Genomic DNA, 16,914 nt, shown 5'->3' on the forward strand with positions numbered 1-16,914 from the left:
ACTGGAATTTAAATAAAAACTTGAAACTACAAAAAATAAAAAATAAAACACAAAAGAGTACAAATATATATAAATCTCTGAAAAAGGAAAGCAAAATAATGGGACAAAATAAACACTGAAAAAAAGTTGTCACCATTAGCAAATGTAGTGTGTGTGTGTGTGTGTGTGTGTGTGTGTGCATGTGTGTGTTAGATGAGAAGGAGAGGAAGCTAGACCTCTGTGTTTAATATTTGACAAGGTAAGCACCTAAGAGTAACATAATTTCATCTTTTGTACAAGTGTATTTGTCTCATCACTGGTGTTTCCATCAAGATGATTTCTTGGTTTCACTCTATACAGTCTAAATTTTTTTTCATGATTTTTCATGACTTTTATCATTGATAAAAATCCATTACTTTGGGAGACAAGTAATTATTCTTTGTGTTTACTCTTGTCTTGACTATTCACTTGTATGACATTAAGTCAGGATTGAAAGAGGGATTGGCATGAGTTTGTTTGATATCCTTAGGACATCCACATAGGCACTTAGGTTTTACATTCTGTACACAAAATTCAAATTAACCATGGCATTTTAAGTAATGGTGGTAAATGAATATGTGAAGGGAAGAGTTTAGACGTATTTATGATGGTATTAACAAGTAATTTCAATACAGAAGTGAGGTAAGAGATATTCAGGGAACAAAGAAAGGCAAGAGTAACATTGGGGAGTCATGAAACTTCAAGATCTATTCAAGTGTTATGGAAACTGAGTATAAGTTTAAGGAGATGAAAGGGTAAGACTTGAAGCTGGAAATATACATTATGGACCCAGATTATTAAAACTAATACATGAAACTAGATTGTGAAAACCTCTGGATTCTCTGCTTTATGAATTAGAACTATGATATTCATCTCACACATATGAACAGTTTCTGAGATGACTATTGAGCCTATCCATAGACCAACTGACTAACACATATAAGGTTATTTTATATATTAATTTTGTAGTTCTGAATACATATCACAAGGCTTGGACTATATCTGATAATTTGCCCTGATATCTTCTTAGATTTCACAAAGTTGTTTGGTGAGTCCAGAATCAGGAGAAGTGAACTGAAACTTTTTTCTGATTAAGGTAATATTCAAAAGATTATCATATACTGAGTTTTTATTTTAATGAGATATTTTAGAGTCTGTGAAAAAAGGTGACATTTACAGTGATTTATGAAGTGTACATTTTTAAAATTAATTAATGGATCTTCATAAATCTGGAGGGGGTCTTTACTAAGAAATCTTGATTTTTTTCTGCACCAAAATTATTTCAGTGAAAATGTAGAAGTCTGTGTGATATAACTTCCATTTGTGTAATAGTAGAGGATCCACAAATGTATTAGAACTGACTTTTATAACATAGGAATCTAGGCTACATCCAACAGACTAAAATATAAAAAGAGGCTAAGTATAAAATACTGCTAACTGGTGTGTGGAAAAAGAAGGTGTAGGAAAAATCCACAGAACAAGACGAGGAACATCTGGCTTAGAAGCAATTCACATAAGGCCAAAACAGAACAAAGGAAAGAAAAAGTTTGCCCTTGACTGCAAGATGGATATGAGGCAACATGTGAAAAAATCTTTCAGTCTTACATGCCTTAAAAGAAGTATAAATTGCAAGTAGAGAGTGGTATTTCAAGGAGATAGTTTATAGGAAGAGTGATGTCAAACGTTGACAGTGGATTATTTGACAGAGATACTGGCAGGATAAAAATCACCTAATAGCAGCTTGAAGGGACAGCTTAATAAAAAAATAAAGACAATAAATCCAGAAATGAGAAAACTATGGGTCAAGAGTGTATCTGTCTTTTTAAATTTTGAAAGGATGTCATTTAGAGGATCAAGTAGAGATAGTCAATGTCCTACCTTAAATTTGGCTAAAGCCTCTGCCAATCAGACTGATAAGAGTTCCAGAGAAGTAAACTTTAGCTTACTGTAAAGAAAAATACTTTCTAACAAGGAGTCTTGTACAAAATAATTTTGTAATTGTCCCAAGAGTATTTAACAGGTTAAGAAATAATACTGAATGTTCATTCCTCCTGTAGCCCTCATGGGATGACCCTGGAGTTTGCCCTTATTAAGAAATTGTAATTAACTTATTTTCAGTCCTCTCTCAGGGGGACTGTTTCCTCCAAACTTCAAAAAAACTTCATGCTGCTATTTTCTGAAATAGTTTCACAGGATTGGAAAAAACTACTGCTACTGTGGATTTTAGCTGCTACTATTTTTGCAGGTTGTCAGAGACTGGGAAATCTTGTTACGGGTCTTAAATTTCCATTTTGCTCCCATCTTCATTCAAAGGTTTGCAAAACATGTCAGCATGGAGGCAGAGATTTTCGTGCAGCTTGATTTCATAGATCTATTGGCACTTACTTTAATTTTGGTAGAGAAATACCAGTAATTCTCTAAGGGAGCCAAGGAGATTCCTAGTCCATCATGTTCATTGGTGTTCTGGAAGACAGACACAACAGGTTTTCAAACAAAATTATACTAAAGAAAGAGCAAGCTTTAATAATAGGTAATAAAAATTATGGCTCCGTAGGCAATGCCACCAACAAAAAATATAGTCATGTTGTGCTTAAGGAGGTTGTTATTTTCTTGGGGATTAAACATTATTTGAGATGTTTAATTTTGGCATTGTCATAGATAGATTTATTTATTTATTTATTTATTTAATTTTTTAAGGTTTACTTATTTTTGAGAGAGAGAGAGAGAGAGAGAGAGAGAGACAGAGTTCTAACGGGGGAGGGGCAGAGAGAGAGGGAGACACAGAATCCGAAGCAGGCCCCAAGATCCAAGCGGTCAGCACAGATACTGATGTGGGGCTCGAACTCATGAACCATGAGATCATGACCTGAGCCAAAGTCAGATGCTCAACTGACTGAACCACCCAGGCACCCTGATAGTTTTTATTTCTTAAATGCATTTTCTTTTCTAGATTGCAATAAAAAGAATTTGGACCTCTGAAGTTTTCCATGGAAAAGTTCATAAAATAGAAAAACAATATAAGTTTAGGTAAGAATAATTAAAAAGGAATCACACCTATTTTAGATATATAATAAGACAGCCAAGAACATTTCCTACATGTCTAAAAGATATTTTCCTTGCATTTCAAAATGCTTTCCTTAATGCTTATTTATTTTTCAAGGAGAGAGACACAGAGCATGAGCAGGGGAGGGACAGAGAGAGAGACAGAGGGAGACAAAAATTTGAAGCAGTCTCCAGGCTCTGAACTGACAGCACAGAGCCCGACACGGGGCTCAAACCCACCAACTGTGAGATCATGACTTGAGCTGATGTTGGACACTTAACCAACTGAGCCACCCAGGCGCCCCCCAAATATTTATTCTTAATACTAATGAGATCCAACCATCAATAAACTTTGCTATCTAATCAATAAACTTTGCTATCTAATCTATTCTTTTACACAGTTGACCTTTTTTTATTGGCTCCTTATTTTGAAGTTTTAATTTTTTCTCAAATCTAGAAAAGTTTGAGATGACATGAATTTCTTGACAGATTTATGTGGAAAAAATACAGTGTTAATAAACTTCACAGGATAAAATATATAAAGGCATCACTTACATTTTAGTTTTGCACTTAAATAAAATTAGACTATTTCCAGAAGTTGAAGGCAGATTGCATTTTAAAAGATCTCTAGATGAGACAATTGGGCCTTTAGAAATTTACCTGTACTTGTAAGAGGGTTTTTTTGTTTTTTGTTTTTTGTGGGTTTTTCTTTTTTTTGGTAGAAAATTCGTATTATCTTGAAATGTACTTTTAGCTTCTTTGTCTTACATTTACTTATTTTTATACTGTAATGAAGCAAAATATTATTATGAGAAAAATAAATACTAAGTGATAAATTCAAGGAAGTGTCTTTTTCTTACTATGAGGAGTTTATCAGATTTTAATGTTTGAAATCACAAATGACATCTAACAATTACAGAGTCATGTGTGTAAACTTAATGGGGTAATGAATATGAAGATGTTTTTTCAGCTATCAGGTCTCTTTTAATGTGAAGTGTTATATGTGATAATAGAGAAATAGAATTTGCCATGGGTGGTAAGGGAGGAGACAATCACTCAGAAGTGACTGACTTCATTCTTGTAGGCTTCAGGGTCTGTCCAGAGCTCCACAGTCTCCTTTTCCTACTATTCCTGATTGTTTATGGGATGGTCCTTCTGTGGAACCTGAGCATGACTAACATCATTGTGATTGATCCCCGGCTGAACACACCAAAGTATTTCTTCCTAGGCAATCTGCTCATCATTGACCTCTCCTACTTCACTGTTACTGTACCCAAAGCCGTGGTCAACATCCTATCTCACAAAAAGACCATATCCTTTGAAGGTTGTGTGACTCAATTGTTTCTTTATGCAATTTTCATGGTCACCGAGGCCTCTGTCTTGGCAGCCATGGCCTATGACCGCTTCATCGCCATCTGCAATCCACTCCTCTACACTGTCCGCATGTCAAGAAGCCTCTATATCCAGTTGGTGGCTGGTTCCTATCTCTGTGGCTGGGTCAGTTCCATCCTTCAAATCAGTGTAACATTCTCAATGTCTTTCTGTGCTTCCCGAGTCATTGATCACTTCTACTGTGATTCAAACCCCATCGAGAAGATCTCCTGTTCCAATATCTTTATGAATAAGATGGTGTCATTCAGTCTGGCTGTCCTCATTATTTTGCCCACAATAGTTGTTATTGTGGTATGTTACATGCATATTGTGTCTGTAGTTTTAAAGATGCACTCCAGTGAAGGGAGGAAGAGAGCTTTCTCCACTTGCAGTTACCACCTGGGGATCATAAGTTTGCTCTGAGACTATTTCCTTTGTCAATTTCACACCTCCCAATAACCTTAAACTTTGTAAAGTGGCTTCAGTATGTTACATTTTGTTCACACCTATGCTGAACCCTTTAATCTACTCTGAGAAATAAGGGTGTTAAAGATGCCATGAGAAAAGTCCTATGGAAGAAAAAGTTTTACTTTAAATCTGCTTCCACTTGTTTTACTGTTTCTTGTACCAATTGATTTTGTCTGCTTGATCTTCTAGACTCAGACATTTAAAGTTCAGGCTGATTAAAAGACAAAACAAAACAAAGCATGTTAACTCTTTTATTCCACAGCATTAATAATTTCCCATAAAGAATGCTCCAAATAACTTATTCACATTTCCTCGAGGCAATGTTAAATATGAAAATTCTGGACACCCATGAACATTGGCATATTTCTATAAGGAGTTATATATTTCTTAGTCTCCAGGTATTAATATGTTATGCAAATGGGGAAGTATAGAATTTTAATGTTTCTCTTCCCTGTATACCTATACAGAAAATACCTAGTACGATTAACTTAGAAACTGTGTGACCAGGTTTTATATGCAAATATATTCAGTATAAATGCTAATTCTGTGTTTTGTTTTTAATGTCATTCCAAAGATGTGAGTGCGTGAAAATAAGATAACGAAAAAAATGGAAAGGTAGAATAGCCAGTGATCCTTGTTGAATTAAAGGGACCAAAGAGGGAACAAGGGGAAATTGTAGTGATTTGGTAAATTACAACATTTTGTTTGGTTTTCTTTGAATGGGATGGTCATCTTTGCTCTAATACTGTGAGTATATTTTAGGATGCTTATGGTATTTTACAGCTGATGCCCTGTATCATTTGGATAATACAAATCACTGGTAGTGACTATGCAACTAGTAAAAGCGCCATATAGAAATAAAGTCAGGTTGAAAATCTGTTAAAAAAAAATCACAATCCTTACAATAATATCTATGATTATTTGAAGTATATGTGTGTGCATGCATGTATGTGTTATTCTGTCTATGCATGAGAGTGTTTGGATTAGTTTGATATAGGGTAATTTTAAAATGTGATCAAGATGTTGAGGGAGGCCAAGTTATGGAGAAATTCATGTCAGAGTTACTGATTTTACAACTGATATAAATAATACTTCAGCTAAACAGTTACAGTGCTTAATTCCAGTCTATATAAAACAGACACAAACTCAACCTAATATAAAATATTGATATTTTATCAGGTCTCTTTTTTTCTGGTTTTGTTTATGTAAAAAGCCTCCTATGATGAATGTACAATGGCAAGCATCTTTATGGGTTAATGTTTATTAGGGTAAGAGACTTGATAAATAAGTTTTTTATTTAGGAAATAAAAGGAGAAAAGCAAAGTGATTGATTTTAGAAATCAAAGTTGTATTTATTCCCTCCTCCCTAAACTTGTGAATGAATCTACCATTTTCCTTGGTATTCATATGCTACTGTTTAAATGATATTCAGAAAAACATCATTTGAGAGAGAAATAGGAATCCAAATCATCCTTGGGAAAGTGACTGTTGGCATTGGTTGTTATTAGTCTGGAATTAATAAGTAGGCTTAGATTTTACTTATTTCCACTACATGCCCATTAGTATTAGAATGTCACTCTGTGGTAGATCTAACAAGTGTGAGTCACTAAAGACTGTTGGGAAAAAGATTTGAATATTGGATTAGAATACAGCCTGGATTTGTTTGTTTTAGTTTTTAGTCTGGTTGATTGTATATCCTGTTTTATAGTCATAACAGCAGTATTCCAATGCATAACCTCACGAGTGGCATTGCTGAAACCACTTCATATGCTTGAAGGAATCTGCGAAAGTTGAAAACCAAGGCAGAATGCTTTAAAAGGTACTAAATAAGGTCTCTATAATTTTCTTTCAATTGCCATAAACATTTTCCTTGCTAATGTTCCTGGGTTCACAGGTCTTATTTGAAAAGTAGAGACTAATTTATACCTGTCTTGTTACTTATGCCATCAAAATTCCATCAAAACACCGCAATGTCTTATCAACCTTTTGTTGGCCTTTGTTGGCATGTCTTTTATTTTTCAATGTTTCATGGAATGTTAATGAAACACTGCCACAACCAAGGGACTTTGCAGGTTATATTCCACAACATATACAACATGTTGTTATTTTGAGGGGTCTTTAAAACTGCACCTAAAAATCCACATAGAGAAATCTTTTAATATTCATATGATCTTAAGAGGCTGAAGATTACATTAGACACCTTAAACACTCTTAAGTGTGATGATTCATCTTCCCTGGTTACTAGTTTTTGGACATGCACATATATTGGTTGTCCTATAACAATGTGCTGCATTTGGTCTTTAAATGCTATGTACTGTTAATGCTTACTTAATGTTTAGTGTAATGATGCAGAACTTTGGTGAGTTCATTTATAATAATATTTTCTATTGCCAGAATGCTGACATTCAGCATGCTGACATCTATCATGATTCAGATAGTTGCAAGTCATTTTAAGCACTGTTTGAAACTTCATTAACTTACTTATATTAAAGTTGACTAACTGATATTAAATTTAAATGACTACATTAAGCATCTGTGGGGAAGCACCAAGAGCTTGCTTCATTGTCTTTCCTTTGGAAAGTTTCAACTTCTTATTATGAGATTTAAATTATTATAGTGATTGGAGAAACTGAACTGATTAAATATTGTAAAGTGTTGTAATACTGGATGATATTGGACTATGCTATTCTTTTTTTTTTTTTTTAGTTCTAATACTTTTTATTGTCAAATTGGTTTCCATACAACACCCAGTGCTCATCCCAAAAGGTGCCCTCCTCAATACCCATCACCCACCCTCCCCTCCCTCCCACTCCCATCAACCCTCACTTTGTTCTCAGTTTTTAAGAGTCTCTTATGCTTTGGCTCTCTCCCACTCTAACCTCTTTTTTTTTTTTTTTCCTCCCCCTCCTCCATGGGTTTCTGTTGAGTTTCTCAGGATCCACATAAGAGTGAAACCATATGGTATCTGTCTTTCTCTGTATGGCTTATTTCACTTAGCATCACACTCTCCAGTTCCATCCACGTTGCTACAAAGGGCCATATTTCGTTCTTTCTCATTGCCATGTAGTACTCCATTGTGTATATAAACCACAATTTCTTTATCCATTCATCAGTTGATGGACATTTAGGCTCTTTCCATAATTTGGCTATTGTTGAGAGTGCTGCTATAAACATTGGGGTACAAGTGCCCCTATGCATCAGTACTCCTGTATCCCTTGGGTAAATTCCTAGCAGTCCTATTGCTGGGTCATAAGGTAGGTCTATTTTTAATTTTCTGAGGAACCTCCACACTGCTTTCCAGAGTGGCTGCACCAATTTGCATTCCCACCAACAGTGCAAGAGGGTTCCCGTTTCTCCACATCCTCTCCAGCATCTATAGTCTCCTGATTTGTTCATTTTGGCCACTCTGACTGGCGTGAGGTGATACCTGAGTGTGGTTTTGATTTGTATTTCCCTGATAAGGAGCGACGCTGAACATCTTTTCATGTGCCTGTTGGCCATCTGGATGTCTTCTTTAGAGAAGTGTCTATTCATGTTTTCTGCCCATTTCTTTACTGGGTTTTTTTGTTTTTCGGGTGTGGAGTTTGGTGAGCTCTTTATAGATTTTGGATACTAGCCCTTTGTCCGATATGTCATTTGCAAATATCTTTTCCCATTCCGTTGGTTGCCTTTTAGTTTTGTTGGTTGTTTCCTTTGCCGTGCAGAAGCTTTTTATCTTCATAAGGTCCCAGTAATTCACTTTTGCTTTTAATTCCCTTGCCTTTGAGGATGTATCAAGTAAGAGATTGCTACGGCTGAGGTCAGAGAGGTCTTTTCCTGCTTTCTCCTCTAGGGTTTTGATGGTTTCCTGTCTCACATTTAGGTCCTTTATCCATTTTGAGTTTATTTTTGTGAATGGTGTGAGAAAGTGGCCTAGTTTCAATCTTCTGCATGTTGCTGTCCAGTTCTCCCAGCACCATTTGTTAAAGAGACTGCCTTTTTTCCACTGGATGTTCTTTCCTGCTTTGTCAAAGATGAGTTGGCCATACGTTTGTGGGTCTAGTTCTGGGGTTTCTATTCTATTCCATTGGTCTGTGTGTCTGTTTTTGTGCCAATACCATGCTGTCTTGATGATGACAGCTTTGTAGTAGAGGCTAAAGTCTGGGATTGTGATGCCTCCTGCTTTGGTCTTCTTCTTCAAAATTACTTTGGCTATTCGGGGCCTTTTGTGGTTCCATATGAATTTTAGAATTGCTTGTTCTAATTTCGAGAAGAATGCTGGTGCAATTTTGATTGGGATTGCATTGAATGTGTAGATAGCTTTGGGTAGTATTGACATTTTGACAATATTTATTCTTCCAATCCATGAGCAGGGAATGTCTTTCCATTTCTTTATATCTTCTTCAATTTCCTTCATAAGCTTTCTATAGTTTTCAGCATACAGATCTTGAACATCTTTGGTTAGATTTATTCCTAGGTATTTTAAGCTTCTTGGTGCAATTGTGAATGGGATCAGTTTCTTTATTTGTCTTTCTGTTGCTTCATTGTTAGTGTATAAGAATGCAACTGATTTCTGTACATTGATTTTGTATCCTGCAACTTTGCTAAATTCATGTATCAGTTCTAGCAGACTTCTGGTGGAGTCTATCGGATTTTCCATGTATAATATCATGTCGTCTGCAAAAAGTGAAAGCTTGACTTCATCTTTGCCAATTTGGATGCCTTTGATTTCCTTTTGTTGTCTGATTGCTGATGCTAGAACTTCCAACACTATGTTAAACAACAGCGGTGAGAGTGGGCATTCCTGTCGTGTTCCTGATTTCAGGGAAAAAGCTCTCAGTTTTTCCCCATTGAGGATGATGTTAGCTGTGGGCTTTTCATAAATGACTTTTATGATGTTTAAGTATGTTCCTTCTATCCCGACTTTCTCAAGGGTTTTTATTAAGAAAGGGTGCTGGATTTTGTCAAAGGCCTTTTCTGCATCGATTGACAGGATCATATGGTTCTTATCTTTTCTTTTATTAATGTGATGTATCACATTGATTGATTTGCGAATGTTGAACCAGCCCTGCATCCCAGGAATGAATCCCACTTGATCAGAGTGAATAATTCTTTTTATATCCTGTTGAATTCGATTTGCTAGTATCTTATTGAGAATTTTTGCATCCATATTCATCAGGGATATTGGCCTGTAGTTCTCTTTTGTTGCTGGGTCTCTGTCTGGTTTAGGAATCAAAGTAATACTGGCTTCATAGAATGAGTCTGGAAGTTTTCCTTCCCTTTCTATTTCTTGGAATAGCTTGAGAAGGATAGGTATTATCTCTGCTTTAAATGTCTGGTAGAACTCCCCTGGGAAGCCATCTGGTCCTGGACTCTTATTTGTTGGGAGATTTTTGATAACCGATTCAATTTCTTCGCTGGTTATGGGTCTGTTCAAGCTTTCTATTTCCTCCTGATTGAGTTTTGGAAGAGAGTGGGTGTTTAGGAATTTGTCCATTTCTTCCAGGTTGTCCAATTTGTTGGCATATAATTTTTCATAGTATTCCCTGGTAATTGTTTGTATCTCTGAGGGATTGGTTGTAATAATTCCATTTTCCTTCATGATTTTATCTATTTGGGTCATCTCCCTTTTCTTTTTGAAAAGCCTGGCTAGAGGTTTGTCAATTTTGTTAATTTTTTCAAAAAACCAACTCTTGGTTTCGTTGATCTGCTCTACAGTTTTTTTAGATTCTATATTGTTTATTTCTGCTCTGATCTTTTTTTTTTTTTTAATTTTTTTTTTCAACGTTTATTTATTTTTGGGACAGAGAGAGACAGAGCATGAACGGGGGAGGGGCAGAGAGAGAGGGAGACACAGAATCGGAAACAGGCTCCAGGCTCTGAGCCATCAGCCCAGAGCCCGACGCGGGGCTCGAACTCACGGACCGCGAGATCGTGACCTGGCTGAAGTCGGACGCTTAACCGACTGCGCCACCCAGGCGCCCCTCTGCTCTGATCTTTATTATTTCTTCTCTTCTGCTGGGTTTAGGCTGCCTTTGCTGTTCTGCTTCTATTTCCTTTAGGTGTGCTGTTAGATTTTGTATTTGGGATTTTTCTTGTTTCTTGAGATAGGCCTGGATTGCAATGTATTTTCCTCTCAGGACTGCCTTCGCTGCATCCCAAAGCTTTTGGATTGTTGTATTTTCATTTTCGTTTGTTTCCATATATTTTTTAATTTCTTCTCTAATTGCCTGGTTGACCCACTCATTCTTTAGTAGAGTGTTCTTTAACCTCCATGCTTTTGGAGGTTTTCCAGACATTTTCCTGTGGTTGATTTCAAGCTTCATAGCATTGTGGTCTGGAGTATGCATGGTATAATTTCAATTCTTGTATACTTATGAAGAGCTGTTTTGTGACCCAGGATATGATCTATCTTGGAGAATGTTCCATGTGCACTCGAGAAGAAAGTATATTCTGTTGCTTTGGGATGCAGAATTCTAAATATATCTGTCAAGTCCATCTGATCCAATGTGTCATTCAGGGCCTTGTTTCTTTATTGACCATGTGTCTAGATGATCTATCCATTTCTGTAAGTGGAGTGTTAAAGTCCCCTGCAATTACCACATTCTTATCAATAAGGTTGCTTATGTTTATGAGTAATTGTTTTATATATTTGGGGGCTCCGGTATTCGGCGCATAGACATTTATAATTGTTAGCTCTCCCTGATGGATAGACCCTGTAATTATTATATAATGCCCTTCTTCATCTCTTGTTACAGCCTTTAATTTAAAGTCTAGTTTGTCTGATATAAGTATGGCTACTCCAGCTTTCTTTTGGCTTCCAGTAGCATGATAAATAGTTCTCCATCCCCTCACTCTCAATCTAAAGGTGTCCTTAGATCTAAAATGAGTCTCTTGTAGACAGCAAATAGATGGGTCTTGTTTTTTTATCCATTCTGATACCCCATGTCTTTTGGTTGGCGCATTTGGTTCATTTACATTCAGTGTTATTATAGAAAGATACGGGTTTAGAGTCATTGTGATGTCTGTCTGTTTTATGCTTGTAGTGATGTCTCTGGTACTTTGTCTCACAGGGTCCCCCTTAGGATCTCTTGTAGGGCTGGTTTAGTGGTGACAAATTCCTTCAGTTTTTGTTTGTTTGGGAAGACCTTTATCTCTCCTTCTATTCTAAATGACAGACTTGCTGGATAAAGGATTCTCGGCTGCATGTTTTTCCTGTTTAGCACACTGAAGATCTCGTGCCAATCCTTTCTGGCCTGCCAAATTTCAAAAGAGAGATCAGTCATGAGTCTTATAGGTCTCCCTTTATATGTGAGGGCACGTTTATCCCTTGCTGCTTTCAGAATTTTCTCTTTATCCTTGTATTTTGCCAGTTTCACTATGATATGTCGTGCAGAAGATTGATATGTCGTGCAGAAGTTACGTCTGAAGGGAGTTCTCTGTGCCTCTTGGATTTCAATGCCTTTTTCCTTCCCCAGTTGAGGGAAGTTCTCAGCTATTATTTCTTCAAGTACCCCTTCAGCACCTTTCCCTCTCTCTTCCTCCTCTGGGATACCAATTATGCGTGTATTATTTCTTTTTAGTGTATCACTTAGTTCTCTAATTTTCCCCTCATACTCCTGGATTTTTTTTATCTCTCTTTCTCTCAGCTTCCTCTTTTTCCATAACTTTATCTTCTAGTTCACCTATTCTCTCCTCTGCCTCTTCCATCCGAGCTGTCGTCGTTTCCATTTTGTTTTGCATTTCGTTTAAAGCGCTTTTCAGCTCCTCATGACTGTTCCTTAGTCCCTTGATCTCTGTAGCAAGAGATTCTCTGCTGTCCTCTATACTGTTTTCAAGCCCAGCAATTAATTTTATGACTATTATTCTAAATTCACTTTCTGTTATATTATTTAAATCCTTTTTGATCAGTTCATTAGCTGTTGTTATTTCCTGGAGATTCTTCTGAGGGGAATTTTTCAGTTTGGTCATTTTGGATAGTCCCTGGAGTGGCGAGGACCTGCAGGGCACTTCCCCTGTGCTGTGGTGTATAACTGGAGTTGGTGGGCGGGGCCGCAGTCCGACCTGATGTCTGCCCCCAGCCCACCACTGGGGCCACAGTCAGACTGGTGTGTGCCTTCTCTTCCCCTCTCTTAGGGGCGGGATTCACTGTGGGGTGGCGTGGCCCGTCTGGGCTACTTGCACACTGCCAGGCTTGTGGTGCTGGGGATCTGGTGTATTAGTTGGGGTGGGTAGGCAAGGTGCACGGGGGCAGGACGGGCAGGCTTAGCTCGTCTCCTTAGGTGATCCACTTCAGGAGGGGCCCTGTGGCAGCGGGAGGGAGTCAGATCTGCTGCAGGAGGTTTGGCTCCGCAGAAGCATAGAGTTGGGTGTTTGGGCGGAGCGAGCAATTTCCCTGGCAGGAACTGGTTCCCTTTGGGATTTTGGCTGGGGGATGGGTGGGGGAGATGGCGCTGGCGAGCGCCTTTGTTCCCCACCAAACTGAGCTCTGTCTTCCGGGGGCTCAGCAGCTCTCCCTCCCTTTGTCCTCCAGCCTTCCCGCTTTCGGAGCAGAGCTGTTAACTTATGACCTCCCAGAGGCTAAGTCGCGCTTGCTGTCGGAACACAGTCCGTCAGGCCCCTCCGCTTTTGCAAGCCAGACTCGGGGGCTCTGCATGGCCGGGGAGCCGCCCCTCCGCCCCGGCTCCCTCCCGCCAGTCCGTGGAGCCCACACCACCTCGCCGCCCTTCCTACCTTCTTCCGTGGGCCTCTCGTCTGCGCTTGGCTCCAGAGCCTCCGTTCTGCTAATCCTCTGGAGGTTTTCTGGGTTATTTAGGCAGGTGTAGGTGGAATCTAAGTGATCAGCAGGAAGCGCGGTGAGCCCAGCGTCCTCTTATGCCACCATCTTCTGCATCTCTCCTCATTAATTTCATTCTTAAACATTTCATAATTTCCATTTTTTATTTTAAGGTATAAACTATTTAGAATCTTTGTTATTAAAAGAGTCTCTCTGCTTACATAAATGAAATTTACTATTCTATGCCCTTATAATATTAATTATATCAGTACATTTTGTTGTATTGAATGTGAGTTTTGGCATAGGTTTGTAGCCCCGTAATAACTTTTTACTACATTGAACAAAATATCTGGTGTATTTATTCCAATTATTATATTTTTAATTTACTGTGGTATTTTGTTATAGAAAAATCACCCATAAGTAGTATATGGTTAGATCTCATTTCACATCTTACAGAAATTATAAATCCAATTTAAAGTGTTTAAATGGGGTGCCTGGGTGGCTTAGTTAGTTGAGCGTCCAACTTCACCTCAGGTCATGATCTCACAGTTCATGGGTTTGAGCCCCATGTAGGGCTCTGTGCTGACAGCTCAGAGCCTGGAGCCTGCTTCAGTTTCTGTGTGTGTCTCTCTCTCTGCCTCTCTCTCTCTCAAAAATAAGTAAACATTAAAAAAAAGGTTTAAAAAAATAAAAAATAAAGTGTTTAAAAAATAACTTCATTTTTAATTTAATTTAATTTTATGGCCATTGGAATTTAACTTTTTATTTGTTTATATTTTTATTCTTACTTTTTCTCAGAAATAATTAATGCTAAGATTCCAATCATATCCCAAAACATTGATGACCTATACTTAAATGTTCATGTAATGAACAGCCAACTTTGATAATATTTTTCGTATTGCTTTCCCCAGTTAAGACCCCAAATTCAGAAGAAAAACAAACTTTCAAAGAGTATTTTATAATCCAAGTATTTCTTGAGTTTTTAAAGATGACTGCTCCCTTGTAATCATGATGACATGGTAGAAATGAGTGAGAAGTGATGGTATAAATAATTGATTATAATTGTTGTGCTCCCTTTGTTTCAGTAGTTTATCACAGTTATTTCAGTGACTCTGCAAGTCTACAATATGGTAATTATCAGATCAAAAAGAAATGTTCGATCTTCCTAGAATGATTGCATATAGGTACATATATTTAAAATTAATGTATTTAATTAATGGTATAATACTCATGATCAGTAGAAACATGGTCAGATACAAAGACTGATATCATGTTTTTATTAATTTTATAAAAGTATTACATATATAAAAATACACAAATCATAAATGTATAGCACGATAACCTTCTTTCATGTTGGAGGGGTAACTCATGGTGATAATACTCACCACATGATAACCAGAAGATCTAAACCCAGGTTCAGTATCTATTAGGTTTTGGCTCCTTTTTTTCTCTTTCTTTTTCTTTTTTCTTTCTTTTTCTTTTTAATCTAGAGCCTCTGTGGTCCTCATGGAGCTTGGCTCTAGAGGCTAGTTACCTTAATAACTTACTTATACTTCTTTTTCTCCCAGGAGGACCATCTCCCAGAAGGTGAAGGAAACCTCGATGCTGCAATTATTTGAAAAAGCCCCACTGTTAGCCCAAAACCAAAGCCAGTATGGATAACCACGGTTGATATTCTAGTAGATTATCAGGGATTCCAGATGGCTCGGGACCTCTATTTACATATCCAGGACAATCTACTTCACTTCTTTAAAAGCACTCAACATCCAAGAATGCAAGACAGAATATCCTGAGGATCCATTCCTCAGGTTCACTTTGTGTAACTATAGACTGTAATTCCTGGATTTGTTTCAGTCTTAGCAAAGCATCATTTGGAAAATTCACCTTGTGTCTTCTACAAAGGACTGTAGCATTTTTCAAGAAATCAACTACTAAAGGAAAGGACAGTTATTTAAACAGAGAAATTAGGGAAATTACTCCAAGTTCTCTATGGGAAGAGCTAAAACTGAGATAATAAACATGCATTTGGAAAATTTGGGGGAAAGGGATTCGTTTTATCTTGACACAGTGATTATACAACACTTAGAACAAAGTCATTAATTAACTTTATGTTTACCTTTTTTAGAATTAAAATAACAAGAGGACAACATCAGGATTCTGTTTCTTCATTTTCAGAATCTAAAAAATTACCAAACAATATAAGGTAAGAGCACATCTTAAAACATGCAAACTCTGACGATTAAGTCATAAACTTAGCACTCTTTAATTGACTACTCTGGGAAAAATTCTCCATTTTCAGTTCTTCAGGTGAAAACTTATTAACATGAGAACAAATTTGATAGGAGTAAATTTGGAAAATTCAAATGAACAGTGTCCCTGCCCCTAGGCAAGATTACAGGAAAATAAGTAAAATATATTATTTTTCAAAAAATATTCATGGCTACATCAGGCTCTCTTTTCATGGCTTAAGTATCTTATGCCTCCATAGGTCCTAAGTATGATCTATTTATAATTGCTCTTTTTTAATACTGATGCTGGCAGGTGGTCAGAGGACCTGGAGTTGAGAGGAGTCTCATAGACCAGCTAAGAGGGTTTTTGGCTTCACACAGGGTGGAAATCAAACATGAGCCAACAGGATATGAAAGCAGAGTTTACAGAAGATATATATATATATATAGAGAGAGAGAGAGAGAGAGAGACAGAGACAGAGACACAGAGAGACAGAGAGAGACACAGAGAGAGAGGGAGATGGAAAGAGTGTGTCCAGGAGACTTAAAAAGGAAAAAAGCATGAGTTTTGTCTTTTTTCTGGGTCTGAGGTTTTTATTGAAGATGGTGGTCTGATGTACGTGTCCTCTCAGGCAACGAGGAACTGGTTTGAAGAAAGACGAGGGCCCAGGTGTTATTCCTTGGAACCAGGGGCTCTTGGCTTGGAGATATGTAGCTTGGTGTCCTGGAATATGCATATGATAGATTTATAAGGTCCTTTTCAACTGATCTTTTCTTAGATGTTATTTTTTCTAGAGAATCATTACCTCCATGTCCCTTACTTGATGGGTATAGGCTATTTGCATTACAAAGCATGTAGAAAGTGGGGTGGGGCTGCAGGTCCTAGAAAGAATAGAAGTAGGAAAAAAAAGCAGATTTTTCTCTCTTGGGGTCCCTTAGGTTTCCCTGTCTCAATACAGTTCCAATGCTTATAGAAATACAGCCCCAAAACTAACCTTTTGATTCATCATCGGTTGTAACTGGCTTAAACTT

The 16,914-nt window shown here is 37.4% G+C and overlaps 1 pseudogene; it reads left to right on the plus strand.

Annotated features, from left to right (window-relative positions):
• The first annotated feature begins 4,062 nt into the window (after positions 1-4,062).
• LOC124501920 (olfactory receptor 9K2-like) lies at positions 4,063-5,066 on the plus strand (annotated as a pseudogene).
• The last annotated feature ends 11,848 nt before the right edge of the window (positions 5,067-16,914 follow it).

The sequence above is a fragment of the Lynx rufus genome, unplaced genomic scaffold (genome assembly GCF_022079265.1).
Source record: "Lynx rufus isolate CCGP_SWC_20201006 ecotype Redwood Valley unplaced genomic scaffold, mLynRuf1.p SCAF_7, whole genome shotgun sequence".
Lineage (NCBI taxonomy): Eukaryota > Metazoa > Chordata > Mammalia > Carnivora > Felidae > Lynx > Lynx rufus.